The sequence below is a fragment of the Podarcis melisellensis genome, assembly GCF_964234715.1.
Source record: "Podarcis melisellensis genome assembly, chromosome: 3".
Taxonomy (NCBI): Eukaryota; Metazoa; Chordata; class Lepidosauria; order Squamata; family Lacertidae; genus Podarcis; species Podarcis melisellensis.
Window position 1 is genome coordinate 11,358,598 of NC_138530.1, and position 13,151 is coordinate 11,371,748.

At 45.1% G+C, this 13,151-nt stretch overlaps 1 protein-coding gene across 6 annotated transcripts in view; it reads right to left on the reverse strand.

Annotated features, from left to right (window-relative positions):
* CCDC85A (coiled-coil domain containing 85A) overlaps nucleotides 1-13,151 on the reverse strand; it is a 150,789-nt gene that overhangs the window by 114,362 nt on the left and 23,276 nt on the right. The window lies entirely within an intron of this gene.

Sequence of the window (13,151 nt, forward strand, 5' to 3'; positions counted from 1 at the left end):
ACAGTGGAATTTGCTGCCAAGGAGTGTGGTGGAGTCTCCTTCTTTGGAGGTCTTTAAGCAGAGGCTTGACAACCATATTTCAGGAGTGCTCTGATGGTGTTTCCTGCTTGGCAGGGGGTTGGACTCGATGGCCCTTGTGGTCTCTTCCAACTCTATGATTCTATGATTCTATGACTATTCCAACCTGGGTTTTTGCCTGAACACTGGGGTTGCTTAATGGCCAGCCTTGTAGGAGAGAGGGTCTCGCAAAGGCACACACCCCTCATCTCAAGACAGCCCCCCTCCTGGCCCTACATCTCACCCCAAAGGACTTGCTCTTTGCCAATTAATCTGGTGGATAGTTCAGTTGGTGAGAATGTGGGGCTGATAACATCAATGTCGCAGTTTCGACCCCCGTATGGGCCAACTGCATATTCCTGCATCGCAGGGGGTACAACTAGATGATCCTCAGGGACCCTTCCAACTCAGCTTTCCTATGATCTATGGATTAAGCCACAGCATCCAGCACCTCCTATTGGCTATGCGCTGTAGCTGCAGGACTATTTGAACAGGAACTGTGACACGGGGTTCAGGAGGAAGAAGGAAGCAAACTCACAGCATGCTCACTGGCAAGGCAAACGAGAACATTAATAATAATAATAATAATAATAATAATTATTATTATTATTATTATTATTATTATTATTATTATTATTTATTGTTTCTTCCCCGCCCATCTGACTGGGTCTCCCCAGCCACTCTGGGCGGCTTCCAACCAAATATTAAAAACAATACAGCATCAGACATTAAAAACTTCCCTAAACAGGGCCGCCTTCAGATGTCTTTTAAAAGTAAAACAGTTGTTTATTGTCTTGACATCTGCTGGGAGGGCGTTCCACAGGGCAGGCGCCACTACCGAGAAGGCCCTCTGCCTGGTTCCCTGTAACCTCACTTCTCACAGGGAGGGAACCACCAGAAGGCCCTGGGGGCTGGACCTCAGTATCCGGGCTAAACAATGGGGGGTGGAGATGCTCCATCGGGTATACTGGGCCGAGGCCGTTTAGGGCTTTAAAGGTCAACACCAACACTTTGAATTGTGCTTGGAAACGTACTGGGAACCCATGAAGATCTTTCAGGACCTGTGTTATATGGTCTCGGTGGCCACTCCCAGTCACCAGTGTAGCTGCTGCATTCTGGATTAGTTGTAGTTTCCGGGTCACCTTCAAAGGTAGCCCCACGTAGAGCGCATTGCAGTAGTCCAAGCGGGAGCTAACTAGAGCATGCACCACTCTGGGCAGACAGTCTGCGGGCAGGTAGGGTCTCAGCCTGCGTACCAGATGGAGCTGGTAAATACCTGTTAGATTCAGATGAAGTGAGCAGCAATTTCAGAGAGCAAGAGGGAAGTGGCACTCCTTACCCCAACATTTTTCTTTGACAGGGCCCATGGTTGAGGTGGCAGAAGCAAAAGCACTTGGCCACCACTGACAGTGACCATTTTCACTCCAAGATCCTCTTTGGTCTATTGGCTCCCAGTACGTTTCCAAGCACAACTCAAAGTGTTGGTGCTGACCTTTAAAGCCCTAAACAGCCTCAGTCCTTTACACCTGAAGGAGAATCTCCACCCCATCGTCCAGCCCAGACACTGAAGTCCAGCTCTGAGGATCTCCCGGTGGTTTGCCTCACTGGGAGAAGCAAAGTTACAGGGAACCAGGCAAAAGGCCTTCTTGGTAGTGGCGCCCTTCCTTCAGAAGTCAAGAACTATGTAACTTTTAGAAGACATCTGAAGGCAGCCCTGTATTGGGATGTTTTAAAGGTTTGATGCTTTATTATGTTTTATATATTCTGTAACCTGCCCAGAGCAGCTGGGCAAACCCAGCCAGATGGGTGGGGTAAAAATATAGTCATCATCATCATGAAACAGCTCAGGATCGAAGGGATTTGGGGAATATGGAAGGAAGCTCTGAACTGCTACTTTCACCTATGGGTTTTGCCCTACCTACCCCAAATAACTTTTTTTTTCCAACCACTGCTACTGCTGAATCCATTGTCTTTGCTGTGGAGAGAAGGAATCACTTGTTCAAGGCTCTGTAAACCTTTTAGAATCTTCTGAAAGACAACTGTTTTAATAAAAGTCATTTTCTCCCTTTAACTCTTCTAATCAATCAAAGAATTGAACACTAGTCAACTATTAGACAGTATCTGACAGGTTAAAATTGACCAAGGGGTTGTTTTTTTATTTGATTTGATTGGGCAAATCTATAATATGATATTCATGCCGTTCACATAGCCTAAAGCGGTTCCTTTAAAAAATCACACCAAGGAAAAGAATCATACCAAAGTGGTTATTCGTTACCACTAAATGTTTTCAACTTTAGCATGCAAAATGTTCCATAACTTTCATAGCCTTTAGGGTCCAGGGTCATCCCAGCCTCACACCTGCAATGCGAGAACAACCAGACGGCCACAGGCCAATGTTCATAATCCAGATTATGGCCAATCTCACCCCATATGAACTGAGAAACGAACAGCACAAACAAAGAATGTGTGAAGGTCAAAAATGCAGAGGAAGATCTAGGTCACAGGTATCACAAAAGCACTCTGGATGTGGAATGCAGCCTCTCTGGAAGTTATTTGTTACCTTGCTTATTTGTTAAAATCCTACACTACTTTGTAAAAAAAAATCCCTAAATGATTTCCATAAAAACAACAGAAATGCAAACAAAGTTTCGAAAAACTGGATAGAACCAGAACAGAACTGCATAAAGTATTGCGGAGACAGCTGAGCAAAGTTCAAAATGGAGAATTAAAGAGTTGAGGTCTAGGAAAGCTTTTAAGAGGTGTTTAAAGGTCATTACTGACGCCACCTTATTAATTCCCCAAAGGCGGGCACTGCAGCGGGTGGGAGCTATCACTAAGAAGACATGTGCCCATGCTGTCAACAAGTAACACTTGGGGAATGAACAGCGGGGTCTCCTCAGAGAATTTCAAAAAATCGCCTTGGTTTGTACTGGGGGAAGGGGTCTCCTGGTCCCAAGTTGTTTAGGGCTTTAAATGCCATCACCAAAAACTTGAACGTAGCTAATAGGCAGCCAGTGCAGATCTGCCAAATCGGGTGCAACTACTATGGCAAGGCTCTCCTAGTCCAAGGAGAGTCACAATGGATGCACTGAGTCTGTAATGAGCCCTCCAAGGTGACTACAGTGCTAGAGGAGACTCTTGAGAGTCCCATGGACTGCAAGAAGATCAAACCTATCCATTCTGAAGGAAATCAGCCCTGAGTACTCACTGGAAGGACAGATCCTGAAGCTGAGGCTCCAATACTTTGGCCGCCTTGTGAGAAGAGAAGACTCCCTGGAAAAGACCCTGATGTTGGGAAAGATGGAGGGCACAAGGATGAGGGGACGACAGAGGATGAGATGGTTGGATAGTGTTCTTGAAGCTACCAACATTAGTTTGACCAAACTGCGGGAGGCAGTGGGAGACAGAAGTGTCTGGCGTGCTCTGGTCCATGGGGTCACGAAGAGTCGGACACAACTAAATGACTACAATCACCTGAGCCACTAGGGATGGAGATGGACTAAGGAGCATCCCGAAAAGATGCACCTGCTCCTTCAGAAAGAATCCATTTCCTTCCAGGACAGGTACACAATTCCTAGACCTGAGAATCAGCTATCCAAAGAGGTTTGTTAGGATTCTGTCACAGTAGTAGCATAAAGGCACATACATGGCATCTCATGATTTAGATGATACCAAGGAATAGAGGTGGCCATTATCAGCATACTGGTGACGCCTTGCCCCAAAATCTCCTAATGACACCCCCCCATGATTTTATAGAGATATTAATTAAATAGCATTGGGGACAAAGGCATGCCCTAGGGCACCCCACATGGGTCAGGGCACACACCCTCTGGAACCAAGTAGGAGTAATTCCATGGTGTCTCCAAGCCCCAACTCACAAAGACAAGCTGTGGCCAGACTTGGCCCTCCAGCTGTTTGGGGACTACAATTCCCATTATCCCTGACCACCGGTCCTGTTAGCTAGGGATGATGGGAGTTGTAGTCCAAAAACAGCTGGAGGGCCACGTTTGGCCACCACTGAGCTAGGCAGATACCATGGTCAACTGAGATATCTAGGAGAATCAATAGGGTCACACTTCCTCTGACTCAAAGACAGTGGTTCTCAAAAGGTGTGGCATGTCAAGCAGGTGAGGCAGGAGAGGGTGGCAAGTATGGCAAGAAGGTTTGAGTACAATCAAAGAAACATTTGAGCATTTCAGTGCAGTAGGAATATACCACCAGAAACAATATCCATGCCTCTCTTCAAGAACATTGGCTGTTGTTCTGCAGTTCTCTATGACATACTGTGAAGAGGGATTTTCAGTTCTGACAAATATGAACATTCAGAAAGAGAGAAAGGCTTATTTGTACTGGTGAGGAGACGAGAGTTTATTTGTCTCAAAACAGATCTAATATAAATGAGATTACCTGGCAAAAGCAAGCATAAACCTCTCAATGAGTTTGTATAAATACTTAAGGTACATATGTAAAAGGCTCATTTATAATTCTATTTTGGGGATAATACGTGTTCTTACGTAGCTGCATTGTTTTATACTTTTTTGATGCCCCATGATCATATTATAAATTAGTTGTCCTCTATCTGTTGTTTTGTTTTTAAAGTAAAGAAAAAAACACAGCTTGGAGTTCTTTCCTTTAGTTTTCCAATGAAAATTTGGTGTGGCATGGGCAAATATTTATTCTAAAAGTGTGGTCCGAAGAAAAATGTTTGAGAACCACTGCCCAAAGAACTTCAGCCACCAGGGCAGCTGAGGCCAATTATCACCCAATTCTCAACCCAGAGTGAAATGAGTCAAGAAGATAGTCAGGTTTAGGTATCAGCTAAAAACTTAGAAGCATTTTCAACTTAGTGGGTCGGCTGTTGTTTTCTGAACTAACAAGCTGTTGATATGTCCTACGCTGCCATTTTAAAAACGTGTTTTCATTTATTTATTGCTGGGATCTTGTGACAAACGGCGGGGACATAAACCCCAAAAACAAACAAACAAATTTGCCCAATCCTTAGCACAAGTGTGGAAAAAGCTGGTGCGTTCAATCTGATGCTTTTTCAACAGAGACTTCCATTCAAATACCACCTGGTCAATGTTTATTTCGAGCCGACTAATTGAACATAATGCCTCTCTTGTTGTCATAATAAAAAAGGGGGGTCATATTTGGAAGTGGCGGAAGAGGAGCTGAATTCAGCTTTGAGCAGTAATTAAAGCAATGCTTCCTCTCTCTAAAACCAATAGGTAAAATCAACCCAGAGCTGGGCCTGCAACCTTTTATTGCCAATCTCTAAAGAGAGATGTGCTTTGGGACCCTTGAGTGCAATGGAATAGCAGAATAACCATCTGTACAGCATGTTCTTCTGCTGCGGTGAGAGAAAGCACAGCTGGTACTTTCGTGGCGCTCACGTCCTATTGGCCAGTCAGTTCCTTCATCTTCCCTGTTGGGCAGCACTGATGGGAAAGGGCCGTAGCTCAGCGATAGAGCATCTGCTTTGAATGCAGAATGTCTCAAGTTCAATCCCCAGCATCTCCCCTGTCCAGTTTGGGACTAACTCTCCCTAATCCCCTTACCAGCCAGAAACTGAATCACTACAGTAGATGGGGAGAGAGAGAGAGAGAGAGAGACAGCAAACCTAAATATAAGCATTTTGGATAATTAACGCTTTATTATTGCATGATTATATATAAAGGAGCCACAGAATGCGGCAGCTAGACTGGTGACTGGGAGCGGCCGCCAAGACCATATAACACCGGTCTTGAAAGACCTACACTGGCTCCCAATACGTTTCTGAGCACAATTCAAAGTGTTGGTGCTGACCTATAAAGCCCTAAACGGCCTCGGTCCAGTATACCTGAAGAAGCGTCTCCACCTCCATCGTTCTGCCCGAACACTGAGGTCTAGCCCTGAGGGCCTTCTGGCAGTTCCCTCGCTGTGAGAAGCCAATTTACAGGGAACCAGGCAGAGAGCCTTCTCGGTAGTGGCACCCGCCCTGTGGAAAGCCCTCCCACCAGATGTCAAAGAGAAAAATAACTACCAAACTTTTAGAAGACATCTAAAGGCAGCCCTGTTTAGGGAAGCTTTTAATCTTTAATAGGTTATTGTATTTTAGTGTTTTGTTGGAAGCCGCCCAGAGTGGCTGGGGAAACCCAACCAGATAGGCAGGGTATAAATTATTATTACTATTATTATTATTATTATTATTATTATTATTATTATTATTATAGCAGAATTTTCACCATCCTCCTCACAACATTACAATGTAAGTGGAAGAAATACAAGCCAATGACTCTCTCCCATGCTGTCAGACCATTCCTTTCCCTAACAATTGCATATGCACCGAGATCTTGATTGCACTGAAACTGCAGTAAAAACAATGCTTATTTGAGGGTCGTAAAACTGCTCCTGCAATGGAGGGGAGGTGGGTGTTTGACGTCATGGACACCAGCCAATTGGAGCTGTGCACAGAGGCATTCTACTTCAAACTCACAAAAGGGATATTTTGTGAGCTGTAACGTGGAGCAAAAAGGGTTCAGCTGAACGTAACATGGTACATATGCTTCTGGAGCAAAATGTTGTGCACTTGTATAATCTTATTCACATCCAGGACATGTTCTGGCAATCATATCCTTACTAATTAAGCCAAAGCATGGCCATGAATGCAGCCCCTTCACTCCTCCCATTGCTGTGAGCAGCAATTAAACCCAGAAACCTCTAATTAATTAACCACAATTCACATTTCATCTGAACCAGGGAACTATAATTACCAGCTTTGGAGCAAACCAGGACATTCAACCCAACAGCTTGGAAGTTGGTTTAATATCCTGGCTTGTTCCAAATCTGGTCACCATTGTTTCCTGGTTTGGACAAAGCAGAAACTATGGTTAATCGGAAACTTTGTATATATACAGAGAGAAAAGTTTTTGGGTCCCAGTGAAGGCTGGATTAAGTACATGAGACAAGGAATCCTGTCAGTATTTTCTTTTAGAAAAGGTTCACATTTAAGCATCAGGCCACCATCAAAGGCAGAGGAGCAGTAAAAACAAACTGGCAATTTTTCTAACACCTCATCCCTGTCACTTTCGGGGAAGCCCTGTTCTAAAACGTTCCAATTTCTTTGGTTGGAAAGCTTAAATAATAACCTACAGTCTATGCACAGAGGAGAAGGCGAAGGCCTGTGATTAATGTGCCTTATAAATCCTAAAGGAATGAAGAGGTTAAGTAAGCGGCGGTTGCCAAGAATTACACTAATGTAGTTATGCATTAAAATCAGTGTTGCTCACTCAGGCTCCCTAATCGCAGCTATATTTCCAAGAAAACCCTGCCAACCTCATGCTTTATACTTCATTAACTGTACCGAAGAGAAAGCCAGTAGGCTATTTAAAAAGAGCTGAGTTATACGAGCCGAGCGCCCTGCTCCCCGAGTCCAGCCAGGCCTCGAGAAAAGGCTTTGAGTAGAAAGGTCTTTCTGGATCAAACAACCATCACTTGTGACAGAGGTGGGGGCATCTGTTTCCTTTTGAGAGCTGTGTACCAGGGGAGGGCAAGGTCAGTGGGAAAAGTGGGTGGACCTATGAATGTTCATTCCATCTCTCTCTCTCTACCCACCACCAAGGTAAGGAAGATGCACTATTAGATTTCTAGCCAGGCAAAACAGGCATGACATACAGCAGGAGTGCGTCTCCAGCATGTTGAAAGAAAAGAGCAGTGATATATATATATATAATGAATTGGAAAAAAATGTTTAAAATAACTTTTTTTAAAAAAAAAAGCCAGAGGCTTCTTTATTAGGAATTGCAGGTGCTGATACAGTGGTACCTCGGTTTACATACGCTTCAGGTTACAGATTCTGCTAACTCAGAAATAGTACCTCGGGTTAAGAACTTTGCTTCCGGATGAGAACAGATATCGCGCGGCGGCAGCGGGAGGCCCCATTAGCTAAAGTGCTGCTTCAGGTTAAGTACAGTTTCAGGTTAAGAACGGACCTCCAGAACGAATTAAGTACTTAACCCGAGGTACCACTGTATTCCAAGGGAGCAGAGACCAGCCTTGCCTCTACCTGACGCAACATTCGCACTGGCGTCTCCTCATGTAACGCAGCCCGAGGCAACATCCCACCAGGACTCCTCTGCCCCCTCAAGCTTTTCAGGGGGTCCTGAGCCCCATCCCAGCAGACACTGGGATGACTGTAGAGACCTCAACCCCAACGAGTTTGTGCACCGAACTCCAATTTGTGTAGGGTTTACTCCTTAGCTGTTTCTTCCCCCAAAGAGAACCCGCAAGACAGTGGAGATAACCCCCATCTGCTTTTCCAGGCAAAACCCATCCAAAACTGCTTACAAACAAAGAAAAATATGTACGGGGTGGGTGGGAATCAAGTGACAAATTCTTGTTTCCAGTTCTATATGTTGGCATACCAATGTTCGTTGGACTGGTCATGTTGAGGGGATGGCTGATTATCGTCTTCCAAAGCAGCTACTCTCTTCCGAACTTAAAAATGGAAAGCATAATGCTGGTGGTCAACAAAAGAGGTTTAAAGACTCTCTCAAGGGAAATCTTTAAAAATGTAGTATAAACACTACCAACTGGGAAACACTGGCCTGCGAGCGCTCCAGTTGGAGAACAGCCTTTACCAAAGGTGCCATGGGTTTTGAAGACACTCGAACTCAGGACGCAAGGGAGAAATGTGCTAAGAGGAAGACACACTTGGCAAATCCACACCGTGATCAACTCCCACCCTGAAACCTATGTCTCCAGTGTGGAAGGACGTATGGATCCAAAATTGGCCTCCACAGTCACTTATGGACTCACTGATAAAACCCTGTTTAGGAAGACAATCTTACTCGGCTACAAGTGATAGAAGAAGAAGAAGAAGAAGAAGAAGAAGAAGAAGAAGAAGAAGAAGAAGAAGAAGAAGAAGAAGAAGAAGTAGTAGTAGTAGTTATGGTTTGTGAATCCATCATGCTGATGGGTCTGAAAAAGCAAGCATGGCTGAGAATACTTTGATTCCACTGGCTTTAAAAAACAAAATATGTGTGGTGAGCTCTTCTGGGCCAAGAGCCTCTGGGAAATCCAGCGCTTTCATATATCAGGGGATGGCGCTCAAGGTCTTTGCCCAATTTGGCTTTGGTTGCCTTGGCTTTCAGATGCCAAGCTCTCAATTCGTTTGCAATGTTCTCGGGACTGATTTGGTGATTCCTGAACCAGATACAACAAGGTTAACCGGCAGCTTTGAATGCCAAGGAACAGATGGCGGTGCGGGCAAGGCCGGAATGTGCAGGCAACATTTCCTGGCTGTCAAGCCAGCTGTAAAGTCCAGCTGCTCAGGAAAGCTGCCACAGGAGAGGGTGCTCAGAAAGAAACAAAAAGCAGGAGAAACTGGAGATGTACAGAGCAGGCATAAGGAGGAGCCACGTAGACTGTCTCTTCTAAGCCAAGGGCTAAAAAAAATTGGAGGTACAATCCCCAACATCTCCAGGTCAGTGTTAGAAACTAAAGCTAAGCTCCAAATGGCTCCTTAAACCAACGTTATGTCTAGTTGCCATTTCGGGGCAAGATGGCTCTAAAATCTTATTTTTTAAAGATGGACTGACTGTGATTGATTCTCAGTTATACAATATAATAGTAATAATTTATTATTTATACCCCGCCCATCTGGCTGGGTTTCCTCAGCCACTCTGGGCGGCTTCCAAGTGAATATTAAAAACAATACAGCATCAAACATTAAAAACTTCTCTAAACAGGGGTGCCTTCAGTTGTCTTTTAAAAAGTAAAATAGCTGCTTATTTCCTGGACATCTGATGGGAGGGCGTTCCACAGGGCGGGTGCCACTACCGAGAAGGCCCTCTGCCTGGTTCTCTGTAGCCTCACTTCTCGCAGCGAGGGAACCGCCAGAAGGCCCTAGGCACTGGACCTCAGTGTCTGTGCCGAAAGATGGGGGTGGAGATGCTCCTTCAGGTATACTGGACCCGAGGCTGTTTAGGGCTTTAAAGGTCAGCAACAACACTTTGAATTGTGCTCGTAAACGTGCTGGGAGGCAATTCATGAACTTTGAACATCAAGCTAGTTCAGATGACAACCGTGAGCTACGTTAAAAGCTTTGAGAACTTAAGAAAAGACACTTGATCCAGGGAAAATCCACATACATATTGGCCTCTTCCAAACTGTTTTTCTTAATAGTGACTGCTCCTACTCAGGCTGCACAGAAAAAACATTTTGGTTCCAGAAATTCACTCCAGTTGTGAAGATGAAATACAGCGGATAGAATTCTAAAGACGTTCCGTTTTGACAACTTGGTTGAGGGAGCCATTTGGCACCTAGCTTATATATCTGAGTTCCTAACACTGCCAAACACTCTTTACTAGACTATGAAGCTGTCAACCAGGGCCAGAGCCTTTTCAGCTCTGGCCCCGGCCTGGTGGAACACCCTACTGCAGGAGACCAGGGCCCTGCAGAATTTGACATCTTTCTGCAGGGCCTTCAAGACAGAGCTGTTTCGCCTGCCCTTTGCCCCCCCCCCCGCCCCCCCACACTTTTTTAATGGAAGCCCTTATATGAGATATAAATTTTCCTTCGGTTCTTTTTGCTGGCCCAGCATGGATAGTTGGCCCCGTTGAATATTTGACGTTTTCTCCCCTTATGGCTTTGATCTATGGGCTACCACTAAAACGAGGCTGCATTTTAAACTGTATTCCAACTTATATTTTAATCAACTGTTTGTTTGTTTTTTGTTTGTTTGTTTGTTTGTTTTTAATGTTTTTACTGTATTTATATTTGGTGTCAGCTGCCCTGAGCCCAGTCTTGGCCAGGGAGGGTGGGGTATAAATAAAAATGTATTTATTTATTTATTTATTTATTTAGGCTGGGACAGCCAAGCCAGTGCCTTCCAGAATTTGCAGGACTCCGATTCCCATGAGGACCAGCCAGCATGGCCAATGGTTAGTAATGACAAGAAGCGTAGTCCACATCCTAAGGAGCGTACTGTGCTGGTAACCCCTGCCGTAAGGCAATCAGGCTACTGCAATTCTAAGCACATGTATATGGAAGTCAGTCCCACTGAAAACAAGGTTACTGTTATATCACCAGGACACCGAGTGTTGAAAATGCCAGTGAGGCCCAAGGACAATGAGAACAAGCTTTTCTCTATTTTCTTTTCTATCTTTCCAGATGGCCAACCCCCCCCAGAAAACATATACTTTGCCTTTTAACGTGCTGCAAATGTGTCTTCTCACAAGAGCACTGTGCGGCCTTTGGCAATCTCAAGTGTTCTTGGAAAACCTGCTATTTCAGTAGAAATTCCGAGGCTGCGTGGTGACAGATCGCTAACTGCAAGGGGAAACACTCTATTTCGCCTTCTCAGAGTGCTCCGTGTCTGGCAAACCACCCCACCAGAAAACAGCTTCCTATTTTAAAAGCGAAGGATACAGTCTATTAAGTGGGCTTTGCTCCATTTAAGTCGGTTGGCCACGTTCCCTGGCAAGATCACAAATCTAAGTACAAGACGTTTAACTACAGATCAAGCCTTGAATTGTCAGCCTGCTGTAATGATGTGAATTGTATTCAGCTTCTATTCAGCTTGGGGCTCCTCTGTGAGAGTGGGACGTTGGACCAGAAGGCTCTTATGTTCTTATGTCTTATCAAGACAGAACTACTGTTCTTGGAGGACAGGGGGCAGACTGGTGTGGAGGACTCCCTGGTCCCGAATGGGGTAACTGTGCCCCTGAAGGACCAGGTGCACAGCCTGGGGGTCATTTTGGACTCACAGCTGTCCATGGAGGCGCAGGTCAATTCTGTATCCAGGGCAGCTGTTTACACAGGCTGGGACCCTACCTGCCTGCAAACTGTCTCCTCAGAGTGGTACATGCTCTAGTTATCTCCTTTTTGTACTACTGCAGCATGCTCTACATGGAGCTACCTTTGAAGGTGACCCGGAAACTGCAATTAATCCAGAATGTGGCAACTAGAATGGTGGCTGGGAGTGGCCACTGAGACCATATCACACCGGTCCTGAAAGACCTACACTGGCTCCCAGTCCATTTCCAAGCACAATTCAAAGTGTTGGCGTTGACCTTTAAAGCCCTAAATGGCCTCGGCCCAGTATACCTGAAGGAGCGTCTCCACCCCCATCATTCAGCCTGGACACTGAGGTCCAGTGCCAAGGGCCTTCTGGTGGTTCCCTCACTGCGAGAAGCAAAGCTACAGAGAACCAGGCAGAGGGCCTTCTCGGTAGTGGCTCCCGCCCTGTGGAACGCCCTCCCATCAGATGTCAAAGAGATAAACAACTACCTGACATTTAGAAGACATCTGAAGGTAGCCCTGTTCAGTGAAGTTTTTAATGTGTGACATTTTAATGTATTTTTAATCTTTGTTGGAAGCCGCCCAGAGTGGCTGGTGAAACCCAGCCAGTTGGGTGGGGTACAAATAAATAAATAAATAAATAAATAAATAATTACTACGCTTTCCTTACATTAAGAAACATTATCTAACCATTAAAAAGCTCCCCCATTGGGCATTGCGCCTATGACAGATCTTCCTCACTCCTCAGCAGTGCTTCTCAATCAAGTTCTTCAGCCAAGCAGCTTTTTCATCCCACAGCGCTTACTCGGACGTCAAGTTCTTGCAACTTGCCAGAGAAAGATTCACCTCCTGGTCCTGACAGCTTGTGAGCCAGAAACCTAACTAGGCTCTTAAAGTAGCCATCCCATCATTCCTGCCATGTGCTGGCCTTTCAACTCATGGCAATGCCAGGTGTCTCAGGCAGCAATAGCTTTAGGGAAACAATCCATGGTGCAAATCTGGTAAAAAAAAAACACCTTGTTTACCAGTGTATCTGAAGAAGTGTGCATGCACACGAAAGCTCATACCAAGAACTAACTTAGTTGGTCTTTAAGGTGCTACTGGAAGGAATTTTTTTTGTTTTGACTATGGCAGACCAACACGGCTACCTATCTGTAACTTGTTTACCAGTGTGTGAGCCCCACTGGAAACAGCAGGACTTAGTTTTGAGTAAATATGCAAAGGATGAGGTCGTATGGGGTCCCAATCGTGGGAACCACCCTCTCAGACTAAGAGTCTGGTGACCACAGATATCCATGCTCAGGTTTGGATTG